The sequence below is a fragment of the Bubalus kerabau genome, chromosome 1 (assembly GCF_029407905.1).
Source record: "Bubalus kerabau isolate K-KA32 ecotype Philippines breed swamp buffalo chromosome 1, PCC_UOA_SB_1v2, whole genome shotgun sequence".
Lineage (NCBI taxonomy): Eukaryota > Metazoa > Chordata > Mammalia > Artiodactyla > Bovidae > Bubalus > Bubalus kerabau.
In genome coordinates this window covers 166534703-166549246 of record NC_073624.1, presented here as the reverse complement: position 1 = coordinate 166549246, position 14544 = coordinate 166534703, and positions in this window count along the sequence as shown.

Below are 14544 nucleotides of genomic sequence, written 5' to 3'. Positions count from 1 at the left end.
TAAATTAAAATAAACATAAAATAAAATAAATATGTGCATATATTCTTCTATGTGTTTTAGAAGTATGCATATGGTGGAATTATATTCTATCATAGAATGTATGGGCGTTTAAATAAGTAAGTGAAAAACAGCCCTTTTCACCATCCAAATTTGGAAATAGCTGAGAGGGAGATAAACAAGTTAAACAGATGGAGATGAAAGTATTGGAGTTATTCTGATCTTCAAATGAGTCATGACATATTAATATTACTCTACAGGCTCTAGAGTCCTGCTTGGTCCTTGCCCCAGTCTAAGCAAGAGGTTAGTGTGGCTGGGGTTGGAGTGTGGGCAGCAAAGATGCAGCGGATGAATGGATTTTGGATGGGGTTTAGTGGTAGGGGTCCCAAGGCTTGCAGACGTAGATTTGGGTGTGGAGGAAAGAGTGACTCAGCCTCAGTCCCAGAATTTGGTGCCATGGAGAAGGATGCGGAAGGAAGCCCCTGGGAGTGCTAACCTTAGGAAGGGTCTGCAGCAGTTCTCGGGTTTCTCGGGTCAGCTCTTGGCGAGCCAAAAGATTGGCTGCACTTGGAGAGAGAGTGAATCCCATGTTCCTATGGGAGTTGAAGCTTGTAAACTGGGGTTAAAAGCACACGTCAGAGATTGTTCTAGAATGTGCTCTGAGATCCATGAGAAAAGCAGAGAAGAATCGGCCTGGAGGAGCTGTAAGGCTCTTTAACAGTGAGGTGGAGTGTGCAGAGGGGTTGTTTAGACAGAGGGAAGCTGAGCTGAGCTGAAGATGCAAGCCAAGGGGCTGGTACCTGTGATATGAAACCTAGAAGGGCCAGGGCCAGCCTGTGCTCAGGGCCCATTCCCCTGACCGGCTGTCTTCTGAGTTATTTTTCATAATCCCAGGGCTTGTCAGATAAATTAAGCATCCTTCATAAATATGACATTTCACATGGATGTTATCAATGGATGACAAATAGGCCTCTCCAAGGCTGTGTGTGCACAGTGCAGTGAAGTCACTCAGGCTTGGACATGAGGAGTTATGAGTCAGGGAGGAGGGCAGACCATTTTGGAATCTGCTATGCCAATAACTGCTTCCCTTGTGACTCAGCTGGTAAAGAATCCACCTGCAATATGGGAGACCTGCTTCGATCCCTGGGTTGGGAAGATACCCTGGAGAACGGAGAGGCTACCCACTCCAGTATTCTGGCCTGGAGAATTCCGTGGACTGTGTAGTCCATGGAGTCACAAAGAGTCAGACACGGCTGAGTGACTTTCACTGGCTCTGGTGATGCCAATACCCAGGAAGATAAAAGACCAGGACAAAGTGAAGAAAGGGCAAAGCAATCACTGTTCGTGGACGCAGGCTGCAAGGAGGAGGGTCAGGAAAAACCAGCTCCTGATGCACAGCGTCCTGATGCACAGCGTCCAGATGCACAGCGTCCTGATGCACAGCGTCCAGATGCACAGCGTCCTGGTGCACAGCGTCCTGGTGCACAGCGTCCTGGTGCACAGACGCAGTGTATCCTGCCATTTGGTTGTCTGGATATGTGAAGTCTCATTTCTCTTTCATGAAGCAGTTTCAGAAAGACATAAGTGCGTATGTGAAAAAGAAGTTCAGTGGAAAGATCCCAGAAGTCCCAGTGCTCATTTGCTAGGTGTTCTGGGAGGAACGAGCAAATAGAACAAAAACAAAGACATATCAGAAGAGAGAGAATAAAAGTGAGCAGAGTTACAGAAAGGGACTAGACAACAGCTTAAAAGGAAGGATGTAGTGAGACGTGCAAAACCATCTATACACAGCAGAACCAAAGTAAATTTGAGAGCATCAGGAACAAAGAAAAGCAAATGACCCATAAAAATATGAGATTTTGAGAGAAATTAGACTTTTTGTTGGTGGAACTGAATGAAAGAAGATAAAGAACGAATATCTTCAAAATTCTCAGGGGATATGATTATGCAACATAGTATTCTATACCTAAACAGACTATCAATCAAGTGAAAAGGAAAAAAAAAAAAATCAGAAAATTTACTACTCCCAAAATTCTTTCTAAAAAAAAAAAAGACAGAAGATGGACTTCAGCAAAATGAAAAATGAATTTAAGAGGAATGTGTGAGATACAAGAAGTGTCAGTGAGCAAAGAAACCAGCAAAATTCATACATAAGTTTACATGAGCAACTATTATTTTTAAAAATTGTGGTGCCATTATAATACATTAAAATCTCACATGATCTCAATATGGGAGGTTGTGTGGGAGAAATGACAGGTATAAAAACATTAAGTTGTTCAGGGACATAATATAGAATATTGATTAGCTCTCATTAATGATAGTAGAAAAATACAGTATTGAATTTCATAATGTAAATTCAGGAGAAACCCCTAGAATAAAAAAACAATGGAGGGTTAGAAAACACTAAACAATTACAAGCCTTTGGTTCAGTCGCTCAGTTGTGTCCGACTCTTTGCGACCCCATGGACTGCAGCACGCCAGGCCTCCCTGTACATCACCAACTCCTGGAGTTTACTCAAACTCGTGCCCATCTAGTGATGCCATCCAGCCATCTCATCCTCTGTCGTCCCCTTCTCTTCCTGCCCGCAATCTTTCCTAGCATCTGGGGCTTTTCCAGTGAGTCAGCTCTAAAGGAGAAAAAGAAGTAGCAGCAGGAGGAAGAGGAGGAGGGGAAGAGTAAGAATGAAAATTCTTGTGCATATGCTTTTGGGAGAGACATAAAAATTTCTCTGGGCAGATACAATTTTTATTCCTAAAACTGCAAAGCATAGGTGGCATGACTAGTGTGAAAATGCCCCAAGGAACATTGTTATGGATAATGATATTATCTGCCAGCATTTTGAGACGCCTGGTCTCCAAGGTTGCTGGACCTAGATATTACAAGGAAAGTACATCCCTCTCTGGCCTCCCCATCCTAGTTTGCACCTCAGACTTGGCTCCAGTGCCAGAGGGCCATGGGCAAGAGTAAGGGAAATAAGTGCTGCTTCTGACAGCCTGAGTGGGTGGCCTCCAGTGGTCTTGGGAAGTCCTCAGGGAGGGAAGCTGATGGAATAAACTGTAAGACCACTTTATCCAAAAGGGAGCAACATGGTAAAAACAATTAGTAGAGGACAGGACAGCCCATTGCCTGGTGAGGCAGAGGGTGGGGATGCTGTGAGGACGGCTGCAGGCGCAGGCTGAGTCAGGCCGGGGGGCACCTGTGGGTGTCAGTTCAGTTCAGTTCAGTTCAGTCGCTCAGTCGTGTCCAACTCTTTGCGACCCCATGAACCGCAGCATGCCAGGCCTCCCTGTCCATCACCAACTCCCGCAGTCCACCCAAACCCATGTCCGTCGAGTTGGTGATGCCATCCAACCATCTCATCCTCTGTTGTCCCCTTCGCCTCCTGCCCTCAATCTTCCCTAGCATCGGGGTCTTTTCAAATGAGTCAGCTCTTCGCATGAGGTGGCTGAAGTATTGGAGTTTCAGGTTCAGCATCAGTCCTTCCACTGAACACCCAGGACTGACTGATCTCCTTTAGGATGGACTGGTTGGATCTCCTTGCAGTCCAAGGGACTCTCAAGAGTCTTCTCCAACACCACAGTGCAAAAGCATCAATTCTTCGGCGCTCAGCTTTCTTTATAGTCCAACTCTCACATCCATACATGACCAGTGGAAAAACCATAGCCTTGACTAGACGGACCTTTCTTGGCAAAGTAATGTCTCTGCTTTTTACTATGCTGTCTAGGTTGGTCATAACTTTCCTTCTAAGAGTAAGCGCCTTTTAATTTCATGGCTGCAGTCACCATCTGCAGTGATTTTGGAGCCCAGAAAAATAAAGTCAGGAGCAGTAGAATAAGCAAGAGGAGGGGCAAGGCTACACTGATGTCTCTCCTCTAGTTTGGGAGGAGTAACTCACCTAGACATAATGGCTGTTATTTCCATCAGTTGGATGAACTGATATGGACTGGCCTTCAGTCAGTACAGGAATCTCCAGCGTGACAACAGCCACATGACCCAGACACTCTCAGCTGTCATGGTGACCATGCATTTCCTAAGAAATGCCATGGTCATTGGGGCAGTTCAGGGCTAGAGAGGCTGCCCTGCGCCGCCCTGCCCCAGGCCCGCCCCGCCCCGCCCCAGGCCCGCCCCTGGTTCTCTGTCTTTCCCGAAGGCGGGAGCTTGCTTGCCCAGCTGGCTTGCTCAGCCTCTCACTGGGCCACGTTCTTGTCTTCATTCGCCCTTGTTTATGCTCAGTCCTGAGAAAACCGCCAGTGCTGTAGGCGACCATGTGGAAGGCTTTGTGCATCTCAATTGCAGGTGCCTCCCCTCCCAAGAAAGTCTGGGCAAAAGGGACTAACTCCATTTCCCCAGAAGGGGAGGTGAGCAGAATGACAGGAAGGGAGTTTGCCCTTAAAAAAGAAGAGTTTTTCCTGTGTGAAGGAAACTCCTTAGAGGGGAAATAATATCTAAAGAAGCTTTATCAGAAGCTGAGTCATGTAAAACCCTTGAAGTCCCCATAGGAAGGAAAATGGGCGCCAGTCAAGGTGGATTTGACCTCAAGCAGGCTGAGATTGTCTCCTTTTATCTGCTTCACCTCATTTGGAGGATGGCAATGATGCACCCAGATGAGGAAAGAGGGGTGAGAAGTGAGAGTAGGAACAGGGCTGGTGCCAGCAGGTGACTGACACCTGGGCTCTGCAGCCGGGGGCTGGTTATGCTCTCAGACATTGTTTGGTCTTGAGGGAACCCCTCCACTGCCTCCCCTTCCTTGGGGGGAGGTTCCTGTGTCTTTGCTCTGAAAGCAATGAGGAGAAGGAATAAAAGGTCAGATTTAGGCCAAGGACAAGGGAGAAAACTTCAGAGTAACTTCTAAGCTTCAGCTATCATTCATGAAATCAGTGAGCCGTTTTGTCTTTCAAAGGAAAATATCTCTTGAAATTAATGATAATTTACACTACTTCTGAGCATTTGTCCAACATGATTGAAAAGAAACCCTTGTAAAGCTGCCTTAGCCTTTACAAGATATGTAATCATTTCTTTACAAGATAGGTATCATTACATGTTCATTACAAGATATGTATCATTTCAGAAAATTATACCAAGGCCAGGGCTCAGCTCCCTAAGGGGCTCAGATGCTCAGAGTTGGTGGATGGTGGTGGATGGGAGAGCGGTGGACTGGGGCAGGTGTCCAGAGGGGGCAGGAAGGGACATGGCAAGAGCTCTGGAAGCACTCTGGCGTCACTGAGGACCACCTGGCTTGCGGTGATGGGGAAAGCCTGCACTCTATAGATGGACATGGGTCCTGGTTTGGATACCTGGTCCACAACTCAGGAGCTACTTGACCTTGGGCGAGTTGGATAGGCAAATGGCAGGAGTGGAGGGGGATGAGAGCTCTCCAGGACCATCACAGGGATCAAATAACATGATGAAATGCTTTGCTTTGTACTTGGCCTGTGGCTGGTGGTAGATAGATCTGGATTCTTTTCTGTATATGAACTTGGAGCTGAGAAGATGGAATCTGGGTGGTGCTTCCTTCCGTCCAGGCAACTGGAACAGCTAATTCTGGTCCCAAAGTGCCTGAAGCTCCATTTCGCCATGCTGGCTCCTTGGGGCAGTTCAGGGCTAGAGAGGCTGCCCTGCGCCGCCCTGCCCCAGGCCCGCCCCGCCCCGCCCCAGGCCCGTCCCTGGTTCTCTGTCTTTCCCAAAGGCAGGAGCTTGCTTGCCCAGCTGGCTTTGATCAGCCTCTCACTGGGCCACTTTTTTGTCTTCATTTGTCCTTGTTTATGTTTCCTTGCAAACAAATGTCATGCCTTTCCCACGGGCTTCTCTCTAACCAGTTTATATTTTAACCCTGTGTAGACAGGGCCAGATGAGACAGAGGATGAGATGGTTGGATGGTATCACTGATTTGATGGACATGAGTTTGAGTAAGCTCCAGGAGTTGGTGATGGACAGGGAAGCCTGGCATGCTGCAGTCTGGGGGGTCACAAAGAGTTGAACACGACTGAGCAACTGAACTGAACTGAACTGAGACAGGGCCAGATTTCTGCTCTTCACCCGAGTCCTATTTCCTGCACCCAGTGAGCCAAATGCTGCCTTCTGACATCTGTCCCCAGGTCCTGGGCCGAGGTGTGTCTGTAGGACCTGATATGGAGCATCCCGGGGATGGATGGGCAGGAGGCATGGAGTTTTACAAAATCTTGGGTTTATATGTGTATATATATGTGTGTATTTTAAAAACTCAGTAATATTTAAATAAAACTAGAGGTAATTTATTGCTTGGGCTTCCATGGTGGCTCAGTGGTAAAGAATCTGCCTTCTAATGCAGGAGACATGGGTTCAATCCCTGGATCCAGAAGATTCCCCTAAAGAAGGAAATGGCAATACTTACTCCAGTGGGAAATCCCATGGACAGAGGAGCCCATGGGCTACAGTCCATGGGGTCACAAAGAGACACAACTTAGCAACTAAACAACAACAATTTTTTGCTTATTTTCTTACATGTTTATTGTACAAAAACTAAAAAAACAAGGATAAATAAAAGGATGGGGGAACTCCTTTTCCAAAGATAAATGTTGCTCACTTTTTGGTGTTTATCATTCTCAACTTTACATATCTGAGCATGTATATATGTGTGTGTGTGTGTATATATATATATATATATATATACACACACACATATACATATGTATACATATGTACATACACACACACACACACACACATGTACTAGGATTCCATAACTGGGTTTGTATGGTACAGTGGACTCTTGAACAACACGGGTTTGAACTTTGCAAGTCCACATATATGTGGATTTTTTTCAATAGTAAGTACAACAGTAGGTTGAATCTGTGGATGAGGAACCTTGGATACTAGAAGTTATAATCCTATTTCAACTGTGTTGAGGATGGGTACCCAACCACCAGAGTTGTTCAAGGGTCAGTTATATATGGCTGCACTTCCTATATTGTGAACACATTTTCCCAAGTTCTTCATGAACAGCATGGCATCTCTTTGTTTAGTTATCCCATATTTTATTCAACCCAGGGGTTCTCAAACTCAAATCAGTCACACGGAGGATTTATTTAAACCCAGAGGGCTGGATCTACTGGGATTGAACTCAAGAATCTTCATTTCTAACAAATTCCCAGGTATCAAGGATGCAACCCAATCAACCAAAATTCCTTTCCTGAGACACTGGTTGCTTCTGAATTTGTGAGTACAAATAGCACTGTATTGAAAATAGGTCAGAAAAACCTCGGCATACTGTTAATTTCCTTAAAGATAAATTTCCAGAAGTGAGATTGTTGAGAGTGAGGGTATCACAGGTTTAAAGTTGCTGCTGCATATTACCAGAACATTGTTTCAATCTGTATTTCTACCAGAGTATGCTGGTTCTGGACCTTGTGTTTGTTTAATTCTTTTTTTTTTTTTTTAAATAAAATGTATCCATCTGATCTAGGTAATCTATATAGAAAGCTAGATTCCCCTCCCACAGGCTGTGTGAACCCAGGAAACTGCACCAACTACACAGAGGCTGTTTCTTCTTGTTAATGGAGAAAGAATCTTCCTTTGATCACATTTCTAGATTGCTGTGAGAATCATAGAATGATGGTGGGATTGAGTGCCCTTTCTACTCTGTGACTCACTTGCAGATGGGAGGGTCTGAGCACTTCCTGAAGAATTAAGAAGCAGCCCCTATTGTGGAAACTTCCCAAAAGTTAGAATTACCAGGAGAAATTTGCCTAAAAGGCTTGTCTTCCCAGCCAGAACTGTGGGCTCCATTAACTGCATGCAGGAGGCCCTGGTGGTGGGACAGTAATGTTGAACAACCTGTCCCCTGCCTGGGGTGGTAGTGGGGCAAGCAGGAAAGGCCTTGATTTTACTCTGCCAATTACCATGATGTAAATCCCCCCTCCAAGTCCTCTTACAAGCTGCCAACGTGTCATGGAATGTAGTAAAATAATTGGGAATTGAGAAGTTTTGAATATTTGTTAATTTTGTGCATTATATAATCTAATTATAAGTTGATATGATTCTGATTTTGATAAAAGCTGTTTCACAACTGGCTTTCAAAATTCTTGAAAGATTTAACAATTGGTTTTCGTAAGCCAGTCCTAGCTGGCCCCAGATCACCACTGGCTTCCCCTCTTGGCTATAAACTCATTAAAAATGCAAGTCACTTTTCTGTCTTTCGGGAAGAATAATGCCTGGTTATGCCAACTTCATTTTTTTACACTTGGCTGTGGGCAAAACACTGGCAATCTGAATAATTTGGGTTCCAAACCTTTGACATTTATTTATACATAAAATAGTCTAATATTAGCCTTTGCAAGGACTGGGGTCTGGGGTCCTCCTAAGATGTCTGGCTCTCGTGCATGGCTGCCAAGCTCCTCCTGCACACGCTGATGTGTAGAGAGAAACCCAGCAATGTGGAGGAAGAAGGCTTTGCTTCCAGAACCTCAACAGTGAGGTCTTGAGAGATGTGTTTTTCAACTGCTGTCATTCTTGCCTTTTAATTTTCTTTGTCTTTATCGTGATCGATTTAATTTGTTGTGGGTTGGGTGGTGAATCCTACAGTGTGACTGCTCCTTATCACATGCTTATGGACTGTCATTTTCCAAAAAGCTGCCTTGATTTGTATGTATATTGTGGTCCAAATGTCAGCTAGTCATACTGTTTTCACAAAGGCAGGTAAATAATATAAAGAATTATTCTGCGACCTCTACACTGCTGTTTCACTGTCAGGTAGCACTGCCTGTGAATTCGAGCTGTATCAATAGCATGTGGTGTTTTGTAGCTAATAAGTAATAATATATTTACTGAGTTAACTTCAAGTTTTAGGGAATCATTTTAAAGCTATAAACCAAAATTTAAATAATATGCAGATGCTTTTAGTCTTCTCTTGTAAATAATAAATAATTCTCTTATGTTCCCTTCTGATCTTTAGCATATTTATTGAATTTCTGACAGGCAGAGTGGACTTGGGACAGCATTTGAGGAGAGCTGTCTGTCCCTTGTGATGTGAATCGACGCTGATCTCCTTCTCACCGACGCCGGCAGGGCTTATCTTTCCTCTCCAGGACCGGTGCCACACTGCTCAGGATGCTGGCTGGTTCAGGTGCTCAGGGGCGAGGTGCTTGCTCACTGCTTTCTGCCCATTCTCTGTGCACTTGTGGGTGTGCGACAGCCTCGGGCTGCCTCCTTGACACGGGTCCTCCGCTTCAGCCGTCTGGACACGTGATCACATGGAGCAGCCTGCCCGCCGCAGCACAACCCAGTGAGGTTTCTCCAAGGAAGGCAAGGGCTGCTCAACAACTGAAAAGTCAAGCCATGTTAATAGAATGAAGGGATAAATTCATATCAATAGATACGTAAAAAGCATTCTAAAAAAAAAAAAAATCAACATCCTTTCATGATTAAAGCACTCGGTAAATCAGGATTTGGTGGCTCAGTGGTAAAGAATCCTCCTGCCAATGCAGGGGACGTGAATTTGATCCCTAAGTAGGGAAGACCACCTGGGGATGGAAATGGCAACCCTCTCCAGTATCCTTGCCTGGGAAATCTAACTGGATAGTGGAGCCTGGTGGGCTACAGTCCATGGGATCACAAAGAGTAGGACACAAGTTAGCCACTAAACAACAACGACAAATTAGGATTAGAAGGGAACTTCCTCAACATGAAAAAGTCCATGTACAAAAACCAGCGACGTTGTCAATAGTAAAAGATTTAATGCTTTCCCTGAAGATAAGTAATAAGACAAGGACACCAGCTTTCAATTCAACAGGATACTCAAGTTCTTGCCAGAACAACAAGGCAAGGGAAAGAAAGAAAAGACATCCAAATGGAAAGGGAAGAAGTAAAACTATCTCTGTTTGCAGATGACATGATCTTACGTATTAAAACCCTAAAGAATCCACACCTCTGCAAAAAAATCTGTTTGAATAAGCAAATTCAACAAAACTGAATTTTAAAGTTGTATTTCCATACAATAGTAACCAACAATCCAAAAAAGACATTAAGAAAACGGATCCACTTACACAGCATCCAAAAGAATAAAATACCTAGGAATCAGTTTTAATCAAGGAAGGCAGGGTTTGTACATTGAAAATACGTACATACAAACCCTGCTGTGGAGGCGTTGCTGGAAGCAGTCTCAGTGCACTGCGGGACTGCAGCCAGCAGCCGACGGGAGCAGTCATGGACTGCCTTACCTGCTGGCCCCTCAGTCTTGGCCTTGGGTTCCTTTCTTGGGAACTTTCCTGGTCACAAGGAAAACACAGCCTGATCCAGCCTTCCTGGAAGTCCTCCCACCTGACTCCCTTACATTCCTGGAAGGCGTGGGACCACCTGCAAGGCTGGGGGTGGCAGGCTGGGGAGGCACAGTGGCTGTTTCCCCTGGGACACCTCTACCATCCGATAAGTAAGCCCATCAACTTACAAAAGAGACACCGTTTCTGAAGGACTGGGATAGGAAAAAGACAGTCTTAAGAGAGGAGTCTTCAATAGCCATTCTGATCATGGGGATAAAAATAAATCATCCCAGTTCTGATTGCCTGGTTGCAGATACCTTGGATGTGAGCTGAAGGCTGCACAGGAAGTCAGCCCAGCCCATTTAGAAGTTGTGCTGCCTCTCTGATGGTCTTCAGTGTCCTGGGATCTCCCCTTCCATGCAGAAGCCATGCTTCCGGAAAGTTCTCTCAGAACGAGTTAGCAGCTGATGTCCTCAGCTCTGTATCCGAGGTGGCCTATGGCCAGCACATTTTAGACAGAGAGGGGAGGAAGACCCAGCCCTTTCCCCAGAGCTTTCTGTGTGGCTCTCTAAGAACCATCAAGGGGAGGGGCCAGCAGCTGGGGTCCCAGAGCTCCTGGGTACACATGTGGCCTTCAGCTGGAGTGCCCTTCCTCCCAGCTGATGTCACCTTTTCAAGGAAACACAATTTGGAAAGACACTTCTGAATCCCCAAAACTTGTTGAATCTTTGCAGTCTCATGGAGCCAGAGCTGGGGGGGTGGGGGGGGCTCTGGGCCAGGTTGGGGCTCTGGGGCATAGCCAGGGATGTGCCTGAGAGGCCCACAGGGGTGCCCTCCTCCCTACTGCCTAATGACAGAGGAGTCCTGGGCTATTTGTGTGGGCGCCCTGAGGTTAAGGTCAGGGAGACAGCTCCAAACAAACCACGGAGAAGAAGCAGCCTGTTATTAAGTCTGAAGGAAAACAAAAGCAAAAGTCCCTTCCTCATTCACTCGGGGAGGCTGAGGGAGAACTCTTCGTATCACATTTCTCTGCGGCTGAGTTTTTCCTTACGTGGTCCACTGACTCACTTCTTTTTAAATAGTGACAAGAAGCAACAGAAAATGAACTCAAAAGATGATACTTCTCTACTCTGATCCTCAACTTATCTTCTGGCACTTTCTCTGCAGAGTTAGCACAGGCTAAGGTCATAAACAATTCCTGGGAAATTGGCTTTCACTGGGATGAACTCCCAGTCTGGAGCCTGCCTTATACCTGGCAAGCAGCATCTAAGGCAACTCACCACTTCCCCGCCTCCCTCGGTGTTCAGTCTGACAATACAAGTTTTTTGAGAGGGGCAGTGACAAGGTGGCCCTAATTTCTAGTTGAAGGGAGGAGTGTTGCCCACTTAAAGCACTTTACACAGCAATCGGCTCAGCCTCAGAAATATTGTGTCCTGTACACCAACCCGGGTAACGCCAGGCCCCTTGGCCAAGTGGACAGGCTATTTCTGGAGGCTCATTGGCTCCAGGATGAATGATCTGATTCTCCCTGTAGCCTAAATTGTGGCACAAGCCCATCTCTAAAGTTAAAAGTGATGGGAAGCGAGAAGTGGCGTCTCTGTTTCCTGCTGGGGCTGTGGCTGGTTCGCTTCCTGTTAGTTTCTTCTCAGTGGAGAAAGAAAAGGGAGGGGGGCTGAGAAGAGGAGGTTTTGGAAGAAAAGTGGAGACTGGAAAATCCTCCAGGCCTTCTTGATGAGGTTTAAGACTCGCATGTGATGTGTGAAATGAGTTGGCCAGGAGTCAGAGCTCCGAGAAAGTGCTGTGTTGGTCCTTCTGGGGTTTTGCACACCAACCCTGCCGGCTCCGGCAGTGGAGCATGAAGTTCTTGGCGAGGTTGGAGACCCAGCTGGAAAACTGCGGGGGCTGAGACATTAGGGGGCTGGGTGGGCCTGATCTGTTACCATCCTCCCCTTGCACTCCCCCACTCCCCCTGCCCAGGGAGGGCAGGAACCCTGTATGGGTGGCCTCCGATGAGGATCTACTTGGAGCAGAAGATGGGGCTGTGACAGAGAACCTTCCCATGGCCAGACTCTGCTCAGAGCCCATGTAAAAATGAAGGACAGTGGCACGTTTTGGTGCAGCGTTGCTTTAAGCACACACCCCCGCCTCCGCCTTGCCCCCAGTAAGCAGACCTAGGGGAAGAGCACGGGGCAGCCTGACAAAGCAGTCCTGCCTCTGGGCTTGAGGGCTGAGCAGTCCATCCTCCTGTCTCCTACCTGTACTTGGAGAACCAACCTCCATCTGTAACATGTAGTTAATAGTGTCTCACTGGTAGGACTTGGGGTTAGAAGGAACATATGTAGATTCTAGGGCAATAAAGGAACTGACCCAAGTACCTTTGGAAAATGGTATTTTCAACTAGAAACTGAATGGCTAAATACAAAAGGAACTGTGTGTAGGCATTGTGCTCTAGATGTTAAAGGAGCTTCCCAAGGGTTAACAACTTTGAAGCTGCTCTACATGAATGCTGGGGTTGAACAAGTGTGAAAATAGATGGTGGGTGGTGGCAACCTTCCTCCCAAGTTCTGCTGGGCGTGCCACAGGGATCAGCTGGGTACACCGTAGTCCTGATGCTGCTCAATGAGCCGTCTCGCCGGAACATACACGAACAGTGCATGGACAGTCAGTTACGGAATTACCATGGCTGAGTCACAAATCACCCAAAACTTAGTGTGTGAAGCTGCTCACAGTTTCTGAGCGTCAGGAATTCAGGCACAAGATGGCTGAACTCAGAGGTGGTGGCTTTTCTCTGCCCTGAGAAGTCTGGGACCCCAGCTGGAAGATACAAAGGCTGGAAGTCAGACTCATCTGACGGCACATTCATTCACACGTCTGGTGGCTGGCTGGGACTTTTGCCAGAACTGTTGGCTGGAACACCTCCGTGTGGCCTAGGCTTCCTTATAACACGGCGGCTGGGTCCAGAGGAGAGGAGAGAGAGAGACAGAGAGACCCCAGAGGAAGTGATATTGTTTTCTACAACCTAGCGAAGTCTCCAAGCATCACCCCTCTGCGTTCAGTTGCTGGAGGTTGTTACAAAGTCCACTCTGGTTCAGGAAGAGGGACTCTGTCTCTCAGTGGAGGGCTGTCAGCTTCACATTGTAAGAAGAGCCTGTGGGATAGGAGCGCAGGTGTGGTCACGTGGGGAAAACACCTGCAGTCACCCATAGCTCCACCGAAGCTTTTCCACTTTCCCTGAAGCCACCACTGCCCCCACTGGGGTGTGACTGCTTCCTCTGTGCCCCCACATTCATACACAGCATAGGCTCGGTTTAGGGTTTTGTGGGGAGGGGTTACATGTTTAGTTTTTACATATGTGGGATTCCCCTATCTCTTGCTTTTTTCACTTAACATGAATTTACTTACTAATACATGTAGATCTCTTTATTGCAGTATAGTATACCACAATTCGGAGAAGGCAATGGCACCCCACTCCAGTACTCTTGCCTGGAAAATCCCATGGACGGAGGAGCCTGGTAGGCCGCAGTCCATGGGGTCGCTGGGAGTCGGACACGACTGAGCGATTTCACTTTCACTTTTCACTCTCATGCAGTGGAGAAGGAAATGGCAACCCACTCCAGTGTTCTTGCCTGGAGAATCCCAGGGACTGGGGAGCCTGGTGGGCTGCCGTCTATGGGGTCGCACAGAGTCGGACATGACTGAAGTGACTTAGCAGCAGCAGCAGCATACCACAATTTGGTTATGGTGTAATTTATTTAACTACTTCTTTATGTTGATGGATCTTTGACAAGTTTCTTTTTATTTTCTATTATGAATACTACTGTAATAAATATTTCTTGATGTGCTATTTTATGCACTTAGCACAAACTGTGAATGCTTCCCAGGCAGTGATGTTAATTGCTGAGTTGAAAGAGCCCGCTTTTCATTGTAATGGGTGCTACCAAATTTCCCTTGAGAAAGGCAAGCCATGCACTTACAGGTAGACTAGAAACATATTCATTTCATTTTGTTCTCACCAGCACTTAACAACTGCCAATCTTTTTAATTCTTGTTTGCCTTGTGGGTGAAAACAATATACTTATACAGCATGTGTTTTTAATTTGTTGTTTCCTTCCTAGAATTAGGTTGAACATCTTTTCATATGTTTATCAGCCATCTGCCCTTCTTCTCCTGGGGATTGCTTATTCATTTCCTTTACTGAACTATTCATTTCAGTTTTACTAAAAAGCAGAGAAGTGGAAACTGAAACAGTGAGTTTTTTGTTTTTTAGTGATGAAATTAAAAAGATTCTCAATGCTCGTGTTGACTGATGCATTT